Raw genomic sequence first — 20,785 nt, 5'->3', positions numbered from 1 at the left:
TTCTTTGAAGATGGTGTCTTTTAACTAGTTTTTATTAATATCTCTAGAACACTTCTATTTAGAAAAACGAAAACTGGTACGTCTATTTACCTTCTAGAGATAAATCGATTTCTAAATTGCGAATTTCTAGTACCGGTCATATGCGTCCTCTTTGGGTAGGGCAACAGTTATTTCATCGCATAACTATTTTGTCTTTAACTTTTAAGTATTTTTGACACTGAATTATTAAATTATGAGGTATTCTACTACTTAAAATTACTATTAATTGAAGTCGGTAGAATATATCGTTTTCTAGAAAAATTGATTTGAAAATTTTCCGTTTTTTGAATTTGAACAAAATTTGAAAAAAATTTCAAAGAAACGGTGTGTTTTACCGACCTAAAGCAAGAGTAACTTTTAGTACTAGAATACCTCATAATTTAATAATCTAGTGTCAAAAATGCTTCAAAATTAAAGACAAAAAAAATAATGCGATAAAATATCCGTTGACCTACCCAAAACGAACAAATATGACCGGTACGAGAAATTCGCAAATGATGAAATCGATTCATCTCTGGAATAAATCTACCAGTTTTTGTTTTATGTTTTCATAGTTTTTTTTTGAAAATTTTTCTCAAATTAAAAAACACAAAATTTTCAAAACGACATCTCTAGAAAACGGTGAATCCTGCCGATTTAAAACAAGAGTACTTTTATTACTAGATACTTCACATTTTAATAATCCAGTGTCAAAGGGGCTTAAAAGTTAAAAAGAAAAAAATGTTATGCTATAAAATAATAACCATTACCCTACCCACAACGGACGCCTATGACCGGTACTAGAAATTTGTAATTTATGGAGTCGATTTATCTCTGGAAGATAAATAGGTGTACCAGTTTTCGTTTCTCTACATAGAAGTAGTGTTCTGGGGGTATTTAAAAAAATAATTACAAGACACCTTCTTCAAAGAGCTCCAGCTCCTTTAGGAAGCATTTTCGGACAAGGTTATTTGAATTAAATCTTAATATTTTGAAACATCCTGTATATTGCAAAATTTAAATAAATTGTAACTTGCTACAACCTTAGGAACTAATAAGTGCTGCGTATAACACCCAAATATAGATAATAATAATAAATCTAATAAACTCTAATAAATCAAAGTCGAAAAATAGACTTGAATTGTTGAAACTCATTGCTTTAAAACAGATTTAGTTTTTTCAAGCCAAGGGTGAATATAAATTGAAAATAAGCGTAAACAAATAAGCTCTGTTCTTTAATGACGAGCGACTGCAAAATATGTACCTAAATACAATAACATTTAGATAAAGAACAGATAACATGAAAATAAATGCAAGCAACAAACAGTGTTTCAATGTTTCAAATATTCAAAGGTAAAGCGATTAAATATATTGCACTTTGCCATTCTACAATATACAATGTCTCACACACAGCCAACGGTGAATAGACAATAAAAAGTAGCTTAAAAACAAAAAAGCTCTGTTGATATAGAACGGCGAGAGGCAGGAAATAGATAGATATCTGTACACTATAGTTTATAATATAGATCAAGAATCCATTACACGAAAATGTCGATATCCAAACAATTTACACTATTTCAATGCGTTTTATTAGTGAAATAATTGTAAAATATTTTGTTCAATTTTTTGAATGGAATTTTGTTTTAAAATGGCGCGCTGGGGCCCCTGAATGCCGGGGGCCCCGTATAATTGATACGGCTGATACGGCTGATACGGCGGTAGCTACGCCCCTGATGGAATGACAACATATACTTACCAAATATACAAAAGTGTTTCCAAAAAACGGAGCACTAGAAATTATTCCGTTGTATCCATAACGTTCGTAAATAAACAAAAAGAAATTAAATATAGATAACGCATTTAAAAATGATAGCAACAATACAACAGTTATCAGTTTTCCTGTGGTTTCATTAACGACATTTACAATAGTTTTTATTAATAAGATACATTTCTGGATCTCATCTCTTCGTTTTTTATACAATAGATTATTTTTATTAACAAACATGGCAGATTGTATATATTCTTTCAGTGCTTCATACTTTGATGCCAGAATTGTACAAGCTTCCAAAATAAACAAAATAAAAAAATAGATTCCACAGGTGATTTTAACCAAAAATAAGTATTTTGCAAATCTGTACCATTTTAAATCCTTAAGTACCAATGTATGGTATATTTTGTAAAAAATTGGTCCCATAATAAATATCGTTGAAGCTGTAAAATATTTAATATGTGACTTTTCCTTTGTTCTAAGCCAATAAATGGTTTGAATATTTATGAAAAATATCTTCCATGTACTTTTGTGCGCAAATATATTATAAAAACATAAAATTGTAAACACATTATTCCAAACTTCTGTAAGAATATACATACCTACTGATTTCCATTGATGTTAAACGGTAAATTTCAACATCATCTGCTATTTTTAGGGATGTAGATATAATTTCAAGTATTACCACAATAAAATACACACTGATAATAATAGTATATTAACAAATTGTCGAAACCAAAAGATAACTTTCCTGATGAGAACTAAAGGGTTCGAAATGGCCATAGAAAGGGGGTAATGGTCTCTGAATTGAAAATAAAAATAATGCCTTCTTCTACAATAGTATATTACTTTATGAGGCGGAGAAGCATGATTTTTCTTGACGCACCCGATATCTTGAGAGGGCAAGTCAAGAAAAGTCGCTTCTTTGCCGAATAAAGTATACTATTTTTTCTTCAAACGTAGCAAAATCTAGAATGCCTCAAACGACATGGGGGCTGGAAATCAAGCACGGTTGCCGAAGGATATATAGAGGATTCAATAAGAAATAAGAACGATAATGCTCAAAAAATTTTAAACCCTCATGATTCGCCAACATCGGGAATGACTGCTGAAAATTGTGCTCGAATATCAGTATCATCAACAATTACCAATGCGTATCAAGAGTCGGGAACATTTTTGCACGGTTTCAATTTTGAAAATGCCTCATTAACTAATTGTACTTTTAATAGACCAAACAATATCTTTTTCTTATTGGCTTTAGGATTAATATTGGCCTATGCGGCCAAAAATAAAGTAAGTAGTACATACATAAACCTAATATATATTATCTAAGTTATCTAATTAGTTCTCTTAGTTAAAGTTATCTAATCCTGACCGACCTTTTAGGCTAAGAACATAATAAACATTTTTTTTTCATAGTGATTTTTTTAAATTAATATTAGAAAACAAGGACAAAGGTCACACTTTTCCAAACAATATCTAAAACGAACAAACATATCATATATACAATATCATACTTAAAAGTGTAATCACATATGACAATGTCGTTTGGCCACTGAAACAAAGAACAGAGAAAAAGGTTGTAGTGTAGGAAACAGAGGTTAAACCTCGCAAAATGGACACAAGTCCGGTTTTATTTTTTTTTCTAGTAAATCAAGGGGTGTTTATTATGGGACCAACTTTTTCTTAAAAAAATTAGCCCCGGAACCCCCCTTTTCATCCCCTTAAATGGGATAATTTGTGGTTTTTGCGAAACGAAGCCCTTCCTGTACGTTTTGCAAAAAATTTACTTAATAGTAAAATGAAGAGGACTATATTTCCTACTATTTATTTTCCTACAGCATATGTCTATCACCCACCGTTTAGCGGGGGTGGCGCCCCAAAGTTGACAAGTTTTTAAAAAAGATGTTTTAAAAAAATATATTTTTTCCTAACTGTAATGAAAATTAAGAAGAAACCCAAGGGAAATTAATCACAAGTAAGTGACTAATTTTCTGGTATAAGTTTTATTTAAGGGCAATTGCCCATTTTTTAATTACAGGGTGTTACATTTTAAAAAACCCCTTTTTATACCATATGAACCGCCTATGCTATATATATATATATATATATATATATATATATATATATATATATATATATATATATACAGCTGATATGGTACGGACACGTCCAGAGGATGGATAACTCAAGACTCCCTAAAATAATTATGCAATGGGTACCACCAAACCGCAGAAAGAGAGGAAGACCCAAGAAATCTTGGAGAGAGGGAATAACGAAGGCGATGAGCGCAAGAGATCTTAGAGAGGGCCAATGGGATGATAGAGTGTCATGGAAATTAGGCATCGGACAACGTCGCAAGACGTTTTAAAACCGATTGATATATATATATATATATATATATATATATATATATATATATATATATATATATATATATATATATATATATATATATATATATATATATATATTCTTATATATTTCTTTATATATAATAATTTATTTTATTTTTTGTTGGTTGTGCCAATTATTATATATTTTTATATATACGCGGATTTATTTATTTTATTTATTTAATTTATTTTTATTATTATTTTATTATTTTTATTTAATTTAATTATTTTATTTATTTATTATAGAATTATTTTTTTATTTATTTTTATTTTAATTTAATTATTTATTATTTTATTTAATTATATTTTTAAATATACTGATTTAATAATTGATTTTAATATTGATTTTGCCCGGCGCCATCTATTAATCACTTACCTTACTAGCTCAGTTATAAAGTGAATTCTGCATGAGATCTCCTATCTGTGGAGGTGTGAGAAAAGATTTCTGAAATATCAACTAAACAAACGACACAAAAATACAGCTATATGAAATGATTGATAAATAACAAAAGACTGTCGAATATTGTACACGAATTTGGAAATATATTGAAAATAAAGGCTTTGTTATGCAACATCAAAAAAAATACAAGGTAATTATACAATAATATAGATCAGATCAATATGATATCAACTTGAAATATTTGCTGATCTATCTAACGCTAAATTATTTATTTTAGGTTATCTAGTCGAAAGTCTGAAGGAAGAAATACGATGCAATGAATTTAACTATATAAAAAAAAATAAAAGTATTTGACAAAAAATTAAGTCGAAGATAACCCAAAATTATCTTGAATATTCAAAATTTGTTATACTAAAGCTAGAAAATGAAAAACATTGACTTTAGATCATGATCAATTAAAAATATAAACTGTTCAGTACAACCTTTCACGATGTAATATGAAGATAAACCAAACTGCTATGAAGTCTCTTCGGATCCAAGAAGAAATCAACTCCTCTTTCACTGGAACAATGTTCTAAACATGGTAGATACCCGCATCGGAATACTTTTTCACTTTTCTTATAAAGTTGAGGGTCATTTTTGAAAATTTTTTCTTCACCATGAAGATTATTTATACAGGTTAGTAGAATAAAAGTTTTTAATTTAAAATTTTTACGATTTACCGCATTTTTCTCAAAAAATTGCGGAGCTCCTTATAAACAGGTGTTGCTTGTTCAAAAGCCTGCAGAAGTCTCTCTAAAATGGATTCCTTTTGGCTTGGCGTCCCTTCACAGCCAATGGAAATTAATTATTAATAACAATCCTTGCTATGAAAATTTGAATTCACCAATCAAAAAATTCCAATAAATTTGACATTTCATCAAAATAATAATTTTGATGAAAATTTTGGAAATATGAACCCAAATTGTGATTCTATCCTAATCTTTGGGTATAATCTAATCTGGGATTTGAATAGATTAAACTTTCTAGTTCATTTTGATATAATTTCCTTCTTGCTAGGTGCCCTTATTAAAGTTCTATTAGGGTTCATTTCAACGTCCGACACTTCATTTTTAGTTTCTTTATCACTTACACTCACATATTAAAATTCAAATATTTACACAACTACTACATACAAAGGATTGAAATAACTTTCAATTTACACAAAATAAATCAGCAATTGAATATGCATAAGCCATTTCCTCAAAATATCATTCTTATACATTAATTTGACCTATAGTTTCGACACTTGTCAAAGCTATGATTCTATTGAACTATTTTCCACATTTTTCTTTAAAATTTATACTAATACTATTAATATTGAACTAACTATTGTTCTCAAATTTTAGATTAATGTCTATTTCAACATAATTTCACAAATCTATACATGCAGCTAAATGATGCAAGACGTATCACCTTAACGAAGTTCCTTTCGAAGTGACTTTTGGAAACATGGAACCTTTTGATGATTCTTACGAACAAATAAGGCTATTGTATGATACAAATAGAAGTAATTCTCTGGTAAAACTCAAAATTCAAATTATTATATATTCTATTTACTAATTTCTAATTTATATGTCATTGAAATATCATCTTTGATATAGGATTACCTATTTTGATTTCTTATGTAATTCTACCTTTATACACTTAAATAAAACCATCTTATAACTATTTAATTATTACTAAGTGCTCTCCTAACTTTAGTTCTTTTTTTAATTCTCATTCTTCTCAACCTTCCAATCAACGATACCCCTCAAAAGTGGCAATAATAAAAAAATTATCCATATACTTTGGGCTTTATTAAAATTACTAAATTATCTATTATTTTAACTATTCTATGGTTTGAGTATCTTACAAAATCATAATAACTATTTAAAATCATGACAATTGCCCTAAATGAAAAATTGATAATTTTTCTTAAGTAAAATTTAAATTTTTCATTTAAAATTTTAACTATTATATAAATTATATTTATTTAAAAAAAAATTACTTATCCTATAAACTTTAATCTATCCTTGGTAATATTTATACAAATCGTTTATATTAAAAATGCCTCTAAATCCTCCTCCATCAATATATTCCAATTCATAGGAATTCTGTCCGTCATTATTTCGAATCCTATATGGACCTTCAAAAATTGACATAAGCTTCGCACACAAATTTTCCCTAAAGTTGGTTATTCTATGTGCTCTTAACAAAACTAAATCCCCTTGCTCAAAATTAACTTTCCTACCCTTCATTTTCTTAGACATTCTATTTAAATATTTTTCCCCACTGCGCTGTATATTTCTATTGGCTTGGTCCATAGCTTGTCTATACGTGACATCATTTTGTATAGTCCATGGTCTATCAGGTTGTTGTCCAGTCATCAGATAATAAGGAATTTGTTCAGTAACCGTATTTGGTAAGAAGTTCATGTTGTTTTCAATAACTGTCAAATGTTGTGACCAATTTATCTGTTCTTGTACATAGATTCTTAAAAATTTAATAATTTCTTGTATGTATCTTTCTGATGGATTTGATTGTGGATGTCTAATACTTGTAAATTGAAGTTGGATATTATTCTGTTGGCAAAATTGTTTAAATCTGTGGCTCTGAAAATAAGTTGCATTGTCTGCAATGCATGTTTTGGGTTTACCTACATTTTCAAAATAATTAAAAAATGCTGATTTTATTGACTCTACATTAGTTCTGCTGGTTGGATATAATTTAATAAATTTTGAAAAAATATCTACAATAATAAAAATATGCTTCTCATCTGTTTCTGTTGGTATTAAATCTGTTAAAAAATCTACAGCAACAATTTCCAATGGTTCCCTAGCTAAAATGTTTTTAGGTGTATTAAAGTTCACAATATTTCGATGTTTATTCCTTTGACATATGTCACACTGCTTAGTAATGTTTTTAATTATTGTTTTGTCCTGTTTACTTATATAATTTTCTCTGAACATTAACCAAATTTTCCTACTACCTGCATGCCCATTATTGACATGTAGATTCAACAAAATCTCCTGTGCCAAATCTTGTGATACAACATAACATTCCTGTTGTTTTACTCTCTTGATGTAAAAGTCATTTATTATTATAGTTCGTCGTTTGTCACTTTCCCTCAAAGTCAATTGATCCTGTCTAATGGTATCGAGTGAAAACAATCCTTCCATTTCATTCATAATGTTTATTCCAATATATACCTTGTTTTCACTGACATTTCTGATTTCATTGTCTCTTGACAATGCATCGGCTACTATATTAAGTTTACCTGATATATATTTTATTTTGAAATCATATTCTTGGAGTAACAAAGCTCCCCTATGTATGCGATTGTTCAATAAACGATTATTCATAACATTAATCAATGATAAATGATCTGTTTCTATAAAGAATTTGCCACCTAATAAATAAAATCTTAACTTATTAACACAAAATACAATACTAGCAAATTCCAATTCTCCAACACTATATCCTTGCTCATATGATCTAGTTAAACGAGATACAAAACTGATAGGTACTTCTATCTCATTCTGACATTGCAATAATACTCCTGATAACTTATGCATAGATGCATCTGTTCGTAAAATAAATGGCAAGCTATAATCAGGATGATATATCTTCAAATTTTGACAAAACTGATTTTTAATATTTTCAAACGCTAATTGTTGCTCTTTACCCCAATACCATTTCACTCCCTTCTTGAGTAAATGATTTAAAGGAACTATCTTTTGGCTCAAATCAGGCACAAGCCTTTTAAAATAGTTGATCAAACCAAGAAAACCACGCAAATTTTTAATATTTTTAGGAGTAGGGTACTCCTTTATTCTTTCTACTCTCTCCTCGTCCATTGAAACTCCCAAATTATCTATTTTATATCCCAAAAATGTAACACTATCTTGAAAAAATTGGCATTTCTTTATATTTATTTTAAGACCCGCTAAATCTAATTCTCTTAATAATATTTCAATATGTTTTAGGTGTGAAAATTCGTCTTTTGAAAGTATAAGGATATCGTCTATATAATGAAGAATAAAATCATCATATTTATCTAAAATATTATGAAGAGCACGAACTAAAGCACTACATGAACTTTGCAAACCATAAGGCACAACACAAAATCTGTACAGAACACCATCTATCATGAAAGCTGTATAATCTCTGGATTCATGGGCTAAAGGAATTAACCAAAAACTATGTCTCAAATCTACTTTGCTATAATATTTTGCCCCCGTTATTCTCCCGAAAATAGTTTCCGTTGTAGCAGGTGCTTCGTATTGCGGTATGGTGTGATTATTTAAATTTCTTGCATCTAGACAAAGTCTTAATTCTCCACTGTTCTTTTTGACTACAACAATTGGATTTATTATTCTTGTATTACATTTTTCTATTATTCCATTTTCTAACATCTTTTCTACTTCTCTATTTACCTCACTTCGGTATCTATATGGTATCGGATATGTTTTCGGTCTAAAATCTTGGATATTTCTAACTTCTATTTTGTGAACATAATCACTAGCAAATCTATTTTCCTCATTTATGAGTCCTTCATACTTTAATAATATTTTCTTCACTTCTCCTATCCACTCTTTCTTACATATCACTTCCTCCTCCATTATATCCATACTACTTTTCCACACCTCATCATCAACATCTTCATATAATACATTATTAATATCTATATAATCATTATTTATCAATTCATTGCCCTTTTCTGGACTTAATTCATTAAATATTTCATTATCCTCCATATACATTCTCCTCATATTCATCAATTCCTTGCCCTTTTCTGGACATAATTCTTCCTCAAATTTCACATACTCCTCCTCTACTTGTACCAAACCTTTCTCATAATTGATTACCATACCCATTTTATCTAACATATCCGATCCAATCATAATATCATATTTCATCTTATCAATGACAATCAGTTGTAGAATATAATCTTTTTTAATTAATTTAATATGACCAACAATACTTTTATTAACATGTGTAATCGTTTTATTATTTGCACCTACTAAACTTAACTTAGGAATTTTAAAACATGAATCTTCTAAATTCAAATTTTTAATGACATCTTCACTAATTAAGGAAATCTCTGACCCTGTATCCAATAAAACTTTAAAATATTTACCACAAAATTGAACTTTAATAAAAATTAATCCCCTGAACTTTTTCAATACAACATTAGCTCCCATGTCCAAAAATTCCCTATGATGCTCGTACAGTTTGGTTGCTATATTGCCTAGCAGGTGCGATCTACAAAATTCTGTTCAAATGACTCCATTTGAACACCTGATGACGTTGATGGTTGATCAGAAATTTCACCATCCATGACTATATTATTTACACTAAATTGTGCCCTATTATCACTATTTCTACTATTTTGGTTGGAAGGCTGATTCGAACTCGAATTACCCATATCTCGTCTTGGTGATCGTCTGCTATCACCATTATTGTCATTATTATTGTAAAAATTATTATTACCATTAGAGTTATTTCTATCACCATTATTTCTATAATTATTATCTCTGTAATTATTATATCCCCTATTATTATTATTATTTTGGTTATAATTATTATAACCTCCACGTCCATTGTTATTTCTATTATTATTATAATTATAATTTGATCTATTATTTTGACTTCTGTTTTGATTGTTATAGTTATTGTTATTATTATTGTTATTTTTATTATTCCAAGTTTGATTATTGTTATTATTATTATCATATCTGTTGTCATTGTAATTATTACTATCAATAAAATTTTGAAAATTGCCATTATTATTATTTCTGCTTCTATAACTTTGAAAAGCTTTTTCCTTTTCAATAAGAAAATTGCAGAGCATGTTGAAGTCAGTAAAATGGAAATTTAGTCGGATATTCTCTATCTGACTTTCAAAATGGACTATTATGTGGTTCACCAGTTCCTTCTCTGTGAGTTTTCCATCCAGATACTGGGCAGCACTATATAATCTCATAGCATACAGATGCATGCTTGTTCTAGAGTTGGAGTTATATCTTCCTCCAAACAATTCTGCTCTCACAACTTGTTGTCTGGACTGTCCCCAGAAAAATTCCAAAAACTTCACTTTAAAACCATCAAAATCTTGGATCTCATTCTCCACATTCGTATACCAAATCAACGCTTCACCCTTCAGCTGATTTCTAATGACTTCACGAAATTCGTCGAAGTCATTGTATTGCAAATATTTGGTTGTGAGTATACGAATAAATGGTACTGGATGTTGAGATTTATAGTCCCCATTAAAATAAATTCTGTTCTCCGATGTTTCTATAGTATGGACTATTGTTCCTTTTGTTGTATTCCTAATCTTCTTCTCCATCTTTTCTATCTCTTGTTTAACTTCTTTTACTTCAAACTTTAATTTATTCTCCAATTGATCCTCCTTTTCCTTGGATGTTTTCTGATCTTTCTTGATTTGATTTATGTTTTCATCTACCATGATGAATCTTCTGTTCGTCCACTCTGCTTCCTTTTCTATATCTTCTTCTACTATATTTATTCTTTCTTTATGCTGTTGTATTTGTGTTTTAATCTCTTGATTTTCAACAGTTAATTTAGTTTCTAAATTTTCATGTTTATTCATGATCTCTCCGTACAACATTTTCACTTCTCCAATACTCTTATTTATTCTCTGTTCCATCTGTTCTTCTATTCTTTTAATGTTCTCTTCAAGTTTCTTTTCCAACCTCTGACTATTTTCTTCTGCTTTTCTGTTATTTTCTTCTAACTTGTCTTCCATCTTTTGACTATTTTCTTCTAATTTTTCTTCTACCCTTTGACTATTTTCTTCTAATTTTTGTTCTATTGATTTATTATTTTCTTCTGTTTTTCGACTATTTTCTTCTAATTTTTGTTCTATTGATTTATTATTTTCTTCTGTTTTTCGACTATTTTCTTCTAATTTTTGTTCTATTGATTTACTATTTCCCTCTAATTTAGCTCCCATTTTCTTGTTATTTTCATCTAAGTGAATTAATTTTCTTTCTATTTTATTATTATTTTCTTCTATCTTTGTCAATATTAACTCCATGAATTTTTCAAGGTCAGACTTTTCTTGTTTCTGTTCCTCTTCTTCCTTTGTCGTCTTCGAAACAGATCTACGTCCATCTGCCATTTTGTAGAATATATCAGACTCAAAATTTTAATATTGATTATTTAATATGTGACAATTTTGCCCTATATTTATCTTATCGCCCCACGTTGGGCGCCAATTATTATATATTTCTTTATATATAATAATTTATTTTATTTTTTGTTGGTTGTGCCAATTATTATATATTTTTATATATACGCGGATTTATTTATTTTATTTATTTAATTTATTTTTATTATTATTTTATTATTTTTATTTAATTTAATTATTTTATTTATTTATTATAGAATTATTTTTTTATTTATTTTTATTTTAATTTAATTATTTATTATTTTATTTAATTATATTTTTAAATATACTGATTTAATAATTGATTTTAATATTGATTTTGCCCGGCGCCATCTATTAATCACTTACCTTACTAGCTCAGTTATAAAGTGAATTCTGCATGAGATCTCCTATCTGTGGAGGTGTGAGAAAAGATTTCTGAAATATCAACTAAACAAACGACACAAAAATACAGCTATATGAAATGATTGATAAATAACAAAAGACTGTCGAATATTGTACACGAATTTGGAAATATATTGAAAATAAAGGCTTTGTTATGCAACATCAAAAAAAATACAAGGTAATTATACAATAATATAGATCAGATCAATATGATATCAACTTGAAATATTTGCTGATCTATCTAACGCTAAATTATTTATTTTAGGTTATCTAGTCGAAAGTCTGAAGGAAGAAATACGATGCAATGAATTTAACTATATAAAAAAAAAATAAAAGTATTTGACAAAAAATTAAGTCGAAGATAACCCAAAATTATCTTGAATATTCAAAATTTGTTATACTAAAGCTAGAAAATGAAAAACATTGACTTTAGATCATGATCAATTAAAAATATAAACTGTTCAGTACAACCTTTCACGATGTAATATGAAGATAAACCAAACTGCTATGAAGTCTCTTCGGATCCAAGAAGAAATCAACTCCTCTTTCACTGGAACAATGTTCTAAACATGGTAGATACCCGCATCGGAATACTTTTTCACTTTTCTTATAAAGTTGAGGGTCATTTTTGAAAATTTTTTCTTCACCATGAAGATTATTTATACAGGTTAGTAGAATAAAAGTTTTTAATTTAAAATTTTTACGATTTACCGCATTTTTCTCAAAAAATTGCGGAGCTCCTTATAAACAGGTGTTGCTTGTTCAAAAGCCTGCAGAAGTCTCTCTAAAATGGATTCCTTTTGGCTTGGCGTCCCTTCACAGCCAATGGAAATTAATTATTAATAACAATCCTTGCTATGAAAATTTGAATTCACCAATCAAAAAATTCCAATAAATTTGACATTTCATCAAAATAATAATTTTGATGAAAATTTTGGAAATATGAACCCAAATTGTGATTCTATCCTAATCTTTGGGTATAATCTAATCTGGGATTTGAATAGATTAAACTTTCTAGTTCATTTTGATATAATTTCCTTCTTGCTAGGTGCCCTTATTAAAGTTCTATTAGGGTTCATTTCAACGTCCGACACTTCATTTTTAGTTTCTTTATCACTTACACTCACATATTAAAATTCAAATATTTACACAATTACTACATACAAAGGATTGAAATAACTTTCAATTTACACAAAATAAATCAGCAATTGAATATGCATAAGCCATTTCCTCAAAATATCATTCTTATACATTAATTTGACCTATAGTTTCGACACTTGTCAAAGCTATGATTCTATTGAACTATTTTCCACATTTTTCTTTAAAATTTATACTAATACTATTAATATTGAACTAACTATTGTTCTCAAATTTTAGATTAATGTCTATTTCAACATAATTTCACAAATCTATACATGCAGCTAAATGATGCAAGACGTATCACCTTAACGAAGTTCCTTTCGAAGTGACTTTTGGAAACATGGAACCTTTTGATGATTCTTACGAACAAATAAGGCTATTGTATGATACAAATAGAAGTAATTCTCTGGTAAAACTCAAAATTCAAATTATTATATATTCTATTTACTAATTTCTAATTTATATGTCATTGAAATATCATCTTTGATATAGGATTACCTATTTTGATTTCTTATGTAATTCTACCTTTATACACTTAAATAAAACCATCTTATAACTATTTAATTATTACTAAGTGCTCTCCTAACTTTAGTTCTTTTTTTAATTCTCATTCTTCTCAACCTTCCAATCAACGATACCCCTCAAAAGTGGCAATAATAAAAAAATTATCCATATACTTTGGGCTTTATTAAAATTACTAAATTATCTATTATTTTAACTATTCTATGGTTTGAGTATCTTACAAAATCATAATAACTATTTAAAATCATGACAATATATATATATATATATATATATATATATATATATATATATATATATATATATATATATATATATAAATGCAACAAGTTCAGGTTATCGATACTCAAAGGAGTATACCGTGTGTATGCTGAAAAAGACTGCGACTTCATTATGACATTAAATAATAGTTATTTATATATGTACCAAGTCAGTAAAGTGACAATAGAACAAGTATGATATTACGAGCAGACCGAGCGAAGCGAGCGAGGCGAGTAACAGACGAGTTCGATAAAGAGTCTTTACTGACGTGGTGCATAAATAACAATTATTTAACATCATAATTAAGTCACAGTTTTTTTCAGCATACACGCGATATACTTCTTTCAGTATCTATAACCAGAGCTTGTATTATTGCATTTATGATTTATGCTATGCTTATGTGGAGTAATTGACGCTCTCTTTGGGCTAGACAAGCTCATTAGCTCTTTAGTTCTTTAGGTACATGATTACCAATCTCCTCTATGGAGATTGGTAATCATCACAGCTATTTTCACTTTTGAGATTGCAGCTCTGAACAAGTCGACGGAACTGCAATTTTACCACTTTCTCAGATTGTTGAGCCAGGAGATGCATCTTCTTCCAATACTTCGTTTTTCCTGTATTTTTCCCTGGATTATAGTTTGTTGCAACACATATTTATTCGCTCTCATAACATGGCCGAGATATTGTAACTTTCTTATCTTAATCGTATTCATAATTTTCTTATCCTTTTTCATCTTTCAGAGGACCTCAACATTTGTTATTCTATCTACCCAACTTATTTTTATTATTCTTCGGTCGGTCCACATCTCGGATGCTTCAAGTCGATCGCTTATTTCTTTCTTTAAGGTCCAGGCCTCCACCCCATACAGCAGCACAGAAAACATATATGAACGTAGTATTCGTATTTTGAGTTGCAAACTAAGGTCTCTACTGCATAATACTCTTTTCATCTCGTTAAATGTTGCTGTAGCTTGTCCAATTCTCATTTTTATTTCTTCTGTATACTTGTTATTCTCATTAATAATTGTACCAAGATATCTGTATTTTTTACTTTTTCTGTTGGCACCCCTCTTATGTTAAAACTGTGTTGTTGTTGTGTTTTGGAAATGGTCATAAATTTTGTTTTATTTGCGTTAAGCCTTAGTCCGCTTTCCTCACTAGCATTTACTACATTATCTAAGAGTGCCTGTAGGTCTTGTATATTCTCTGCAATTAGTATATAGTCGAGGCATTGAAGGATTGAAGTGTCGATTTTTTTGCAGTAAGACGGATTTTAATGCGGATTGGTGCTTTGGATTCATGAGAATGTCAGGAAATTTTGTGAACTAATGTAATGAATAAGAAATCTCAAATTGCATTTGTGCATAAGAAAAATGCATTTCAAAAATGCATTTCGGTAAATAGTGGGAAAAACTGACTCAATTTTCTTACTCGGGGGTTTTTGGGGTCGCTGAAAGCGAATATGAGGTCGACGAGAGTGTGCAAACTACCTGGTGCCTGCGGTTGTAATAAACGTCTTCCTCTGGAGTATTATGGTAATTTATCATATAATTAGTTTAAACTCGTTACTCGGGGGTTTTTGGGGTAATCTATTTTCTTCGATGTAACTATAGTGATCGAAAAGGGTGGTATTTTTATTATAAATAAACATAAGTTTTTATTATTATAATATAAGTATTTATGGTTAAAAAAGTTCATTATTCAAAATTTACCGTAATTTATCTTTAAAATTCATTTTCTCCATCATTATCATCTTCTTCTTCATTATTGCCTTCCTCTGTCGAGTCCAATGCAATATTTGTGCAATCAGAGCCTGCATAATTTTTGCAGGCTAAATTACAAACTAACCCATGCTTCCTGCACCCGCATAAGTTGCCGCAGTCTGACTTACAACTACAAAATATTAAATTTAAAATGTATGGAGGACCAGGTGGCTGAGTCATTCTAACTGGAATTAGTACATTATTTTGTAATTCCCATCCCCAATCGGTTGGGTTCATGTCACTGTCCTCTCCATGCAGCCAAATTTGTGTTTGTAAATATAGCCTTTTTAAATGCTGGGTAAATGCATCAACAGATGAAAGAATTTTTTCAATGACAATCTTTTTATTTTTGGCAATAGCCATTAAGTACATTCTGTATCTAGTAATTTTCTCTCAAGGCAAAACCACATCATTCACTTGCGCTTTAATTCAAACTGTTTTAAATGATATGAAATTAGAATTTAGTCGTTGCGATATTTATTTTCAGCGACCCCAAAGACCCCCGAGTAACAAGTTTGGACCAATTATTTAACAAATTACCGTAATAGTCCAGAGGAAGACGTTTATTACACCTGCTGCAGGCACCAGGTAGTTTGCACACTCTCGCCGACCTCATATTCATTTTTAGCGACCCCAAGAAACCCCGAGTAATGATTTTAGGCCAATTATATGATAAATTACCACAATACTCCAGAGGAAGACGTTTATTACACCCGCTGCAGGCACCAGGTAGTTTGCACACTCTCGCCGACCTCATATTCATTTTCAGCGACCAAAAAACCACCGAGTAATGAGTTTAAGCCAATTATATGATAAATTACCACAATACTCCAGAGGAAGACGTTTATTACACCCGCTGTAGGCACAAGGTAGTTTGTACTCTCTCGCCGACCTCATATTCGTTTTCAGCGACCCCAAAAACCCCCGAGTAATGAGTTTAAGCCAATTATATGATAAATTACCATAATACTCCAGAGGAAGACGTTTATTACACCCGCTGCAGGCACCAGGTAGTTTGCACACTCTCGCCGACTTCATATTCGTTTTCAGCGACCCCAAAAACCCCCGAGTAAGAAAATTGAGTCAATTTTTCCCACTATTTACCGAAATGCACAAATGCAATTTGAGATTTAGAATAGAATAGAATAGAATAGAATAGAATAGAAGTATGCTTTATTGTCACTGAAAATACAAATTTTATGGACAAAGCTTAATTAAAGTCAGAAAAAATAAATAAATAATATTTAACAATAACAATAACAAATTTCTTATTCATTACATTAGTTCACAAAGTTTCCTGATATTCTCACGAATCCAACGCACCAAACTGCATTAAAATCTGTCTTACTGCGCCAAAAATCGACAGTAAGGCCTATTTTTGTGCTTCAATGCCTCGACTAATTGTATCATCGGCATATTTGATATTGTTGATGGGTGTGCCGTTGACTTTTATTCCAATTATTACATTTTCGAGTGATTTTTTAAATTATTTTTTCCGAGTATACATTGAACAATAAGGGGGAGAGTATGCAAGCTTGTCTTACGCCTTTTTTTATCTCTACTTCCTCCGAAAGTTCTTTACCTACTCTGACCGTTGCTGTTTGGTTAAAGTAGAGATGAGTTATTATTCTTAAGTATTTATTATCAATGTGTTTATCTTTAAGCAACTGTATAAGATGGTTGCGTCGGACTTTATCGAACGCCTTATTGTAATCAATAAAACAAACTCATTAGCTCATTATTAACTATTAAGCTATGGCTTAATAATTTTTTGCAACAGTTTTGCAATTTTTATAATAAATATTTTATAGTATTAGCAGCAAGTTTGTATCATTTGACGAGCAGTCAATTTTATGCCCAGTTTCGATTTAATGGATTCCTTTATCCGATAAGTTTTTGTCTTAAGTGTGATTAGGCTTGTAGAGATATTTGCATGTCTCGGAAATGAGATAGAGTTAATTATTATTAGAGGTAGTCATTAATCCCTTCTCGAATAGGTCCACATCCTATTTCAGGACCCGAAACTTTGATCAAGCAATAAATTGCCGGCAAAATCTTATCTCGTCCAATACATTCTGGGTTAGTTATATCGTATTTAATTAGCCCTTTGGTCCAGTACGAGTCATTTCCTCAGAAAATGGGGATGCCGGCGTATCTTCTGACCAGGACGGTGATGGCCTGGCCAGTCGCAGGATAATGTCACGAAAGTCGTTTCAAACTTGGTCAATCCTTTAAAGGGCGCATTACTCGCGTCCAATTGCCCACTAAATTGGCCCTATCTTGACACCTTTACTACAATTTAGGGCGCTCTTACTGAGACGACACGTTTCTCTCGGACGGACCTGAGTTTAAGCTAATGCCTTCTGCTTTATAATATTGCCTCGAAATGCTCAGGGAAACTATCCGGCCAGATATTGCCGTTAGATAAATTTTAAGGATTTGAATACATTTTATCCCGACACATTTGATATTATGGATTCAATTATTCAAGGGAATAATCCGCAGATAACAAACAATAAGCGCATATTTTACATTATGAAAAATTACAAACCGATTTTATTTACTAAATTGATTATACACTGCCCAATATAATTATTTAAGGTGACTTTTATTTTTAAATGGGAAAAAAACAATTTTTAACTATTTTTTATTGCCTGTCAGCTCTTGTAACATAATGACCTAATTTGTTACCTTTGACCCACTGACAACGTGTGGGAGTCATATGTTATCCTAGGGCCGTATCCTTAGGGATTATATCCATCCTTTGGAATTTGCTATGTTAGCATTTTGATGTGACTTTTAGTCCATTTTTGAAAGGCTTTGACCTTCGTACTTTTTGGTTGGCTCACCATGTTCTTGCAACACTGATGATGCTCTTTTTAGAGCGAAAACGTTTTGTTCGATGTTGGTAGCCCACTAGGGCTTTTTAAAATAATATACCTTTTACCAGGACCAAAATTTTTTATTAAATTTTACTTGTAATTAATGGTATACAGCCAGCTACAGGAAATTCTTCCTTGTGGATTTTTATTTTTTATTTGTTTTCCACATCTTTTTTGTTTTTCACCATTGCAGAAGAAGTCTTCGTTTTTTGCTTTCACTTCTTTCTGCTTCTGCTTGTTTCACTTTTCTGCTGCCCTGTAACAATTTTCTTTTAATTTTAACGGCATTCAGTTCGTCAGACTTAAAGGTAATTAATAAATCCTTAGAAGTTATTTTTTTCATATAGTTATAACCTTTATACACGATTTTATAAGGAGCTCGAACAAAGGTGTGTCTTGGGGGTGGATTTGCCCCTGTACAGGAAAGGGGCATTTTTTAACTTTTCATAGGTTTATTTATTAGTCGTTTATTCTTCTTCTTAAAGATCCCTCTCCTATCGGAGGTTGGATATCATAATGGCTATGGTCACTTTGTTGGCTGCTACTCTGAATAGTTGTAATTAATTACAGTTAAACCATTCTCTAAGGTTCCTCAGTCATGAGATGCGTCTTCTTCCTATGCTTCTTCTTCTTTGGATTTTTCCTTGCAACTAATTCTCAGCAACTCATATGTTTCTCCTCTGGTAATGTGACCCAAATATTCCAGTTTTCTAGTTTTTATACTTTTCATAATTTCTAACTTCTTATTTAAACGTCGTAGCACTTCAACTTTGGTAATCCTTTGAACCCACTGAATTTTCAATATTTTTCTGTAACACCACATTTCGAACGCTTCTATTCTTCTTATGTGTTGTCTCTTCAATGTCCAAGCTTCCATTCCGTACAGCAAAATCTGTAGCATCTTAGAGCCTTCAATCTGAGAGGCAACTGAAGGTTTTTGTTTGTAAGCAGTGTCTTCATTTTTATAAATGCTTGCCTTGCAGTTTCAATTCGGACTTTAATTTCTTTGCTTTGGTCATTTTTGTCATCAACCCAGGTTCCCAGATTTTTGTATCTCTTAACTTTTTCTATTTGGGTTTGTTCTATCATTAACCTTTCATTTTCATGTTCTGTTTTTGAGACAATCATAAATTTAGTTTTTTTCTTGTTTATTTTTAGTCCGTAGCGAATGCAATAATCGTTAATTCTATTTAGCAATTCTTGTAGCGATTCCAGGGTGTCTGCCATTATAACGGTGTCATCAGCGAATCTTATGTTATTTACTATTCTTCCGTTTATAGAGATTCCATCACTTAGCTCCGCTACCGCTTACTGAAATATGGCTTCACCGTACAGGTTAAACAGTAGCGGCGACAGAACACAACCCTGTCTTACTCCTCTCCCTCTCCTCGGTTTCTTGTTCTTCTATCTTTATATTGGCCTTTTGATTCCAATACAGATTGATGATAATTCGTAAATCTCGTCTGTCTATATCTCTGTTTTTCAATAATTCTATTAGTTTTTCATGTCGGACCCTGTCGAAAGCTTTTTCGAAGTCGATGAAACAGGAATAAATATCCAGGTTCATATCTAAGCATCTTTGAGAGAGGACATTAAACGCAAAAGTTTATATAAAGTATCTAGTCGTTTATATAAAGTATCAAAAAAAGTTGGTTTATTGAGATTAGTGTAGTAAATTTTCAGAAAAACGTCTCTCAGTTTTGAAAAATTTGATTTCGAGAAAATCACGTTTAAAGTATTTTTTCTATTGAATGAAATGTTCATATTTACTATTTTTTTTCTTCTAATCGGCGATGTCTGGTGCATATCGGGTGCCCCCACTGGCCAGTAAAAGCTGTAAATGGTCGGTTAATGTTTTGTCATAATTCTGACCTCTTTTGATGTCTCGCTGCTCCTTCTATTGGCTTCACCAATACCAGCTTATTCAATATTTTTCCAATTTTTATTCTTAAAGAGCTTGCAGTGCATCACTAGATTGTAAGTTTTTTCTAGCCGAGGAACTTGGTAATTAAGAATGGGTTTTTGCAGTAAA

At 30.5% G+C, this 20,785-nt stretch overlaps 2 long non-coding RNA genes across 2 annotated transcripts; both read left to right on the top strand.

Moving 5' to 3' along the window:
- The first annotated feature begins 4,767 nt into the window (after window positions 1-4,767).
- Window positions 4,768-6,292, top strand: LOC126884128 (uncharacterized). The gene is made up of 2 exons (XR_007697867.1): window positions 4,768-5,260; window positions 5,971-6,292. It is a non-coding gene; the product is annotated as an uncharacterized LOC126884128 (long non-coding RNA).
- A 6,063-nt stretch (window positions 6,293-12,355) lies between these two features.
- LOC126884129 (uncharacterized) lies at window positions 12,356-13,881 on the top strand. Its single transcript, XR_007697868.1, has 2 exons — window positions 12,356-12,849; window positions 13,560-13,881. It is a non-coding gene; the product is annotated as an uncharacterized LOC126884129 (long non-coding RNA).
- Window positions 13,882-20,785: the final 6,904 nt, after the last annotated feature.

Source organism: Diabrotica virgifera, chromosome 4, assembly GCF_917563875.1.
Source record: "Diabrotica virgifera virgifera chromosome 4, PGI_DIABVI_V3a".
Taxonomy (NCBI): domain Eukaryota; kingdom Metazoa; phylum Arthropoda; class Insecta; order Coleoptera; family Chrysomelidae; genus Diabrotica; species Diabrotica virgifera.
This window is presented reverse-complemented; position numbering and strand designations above follow the sequence as displayed.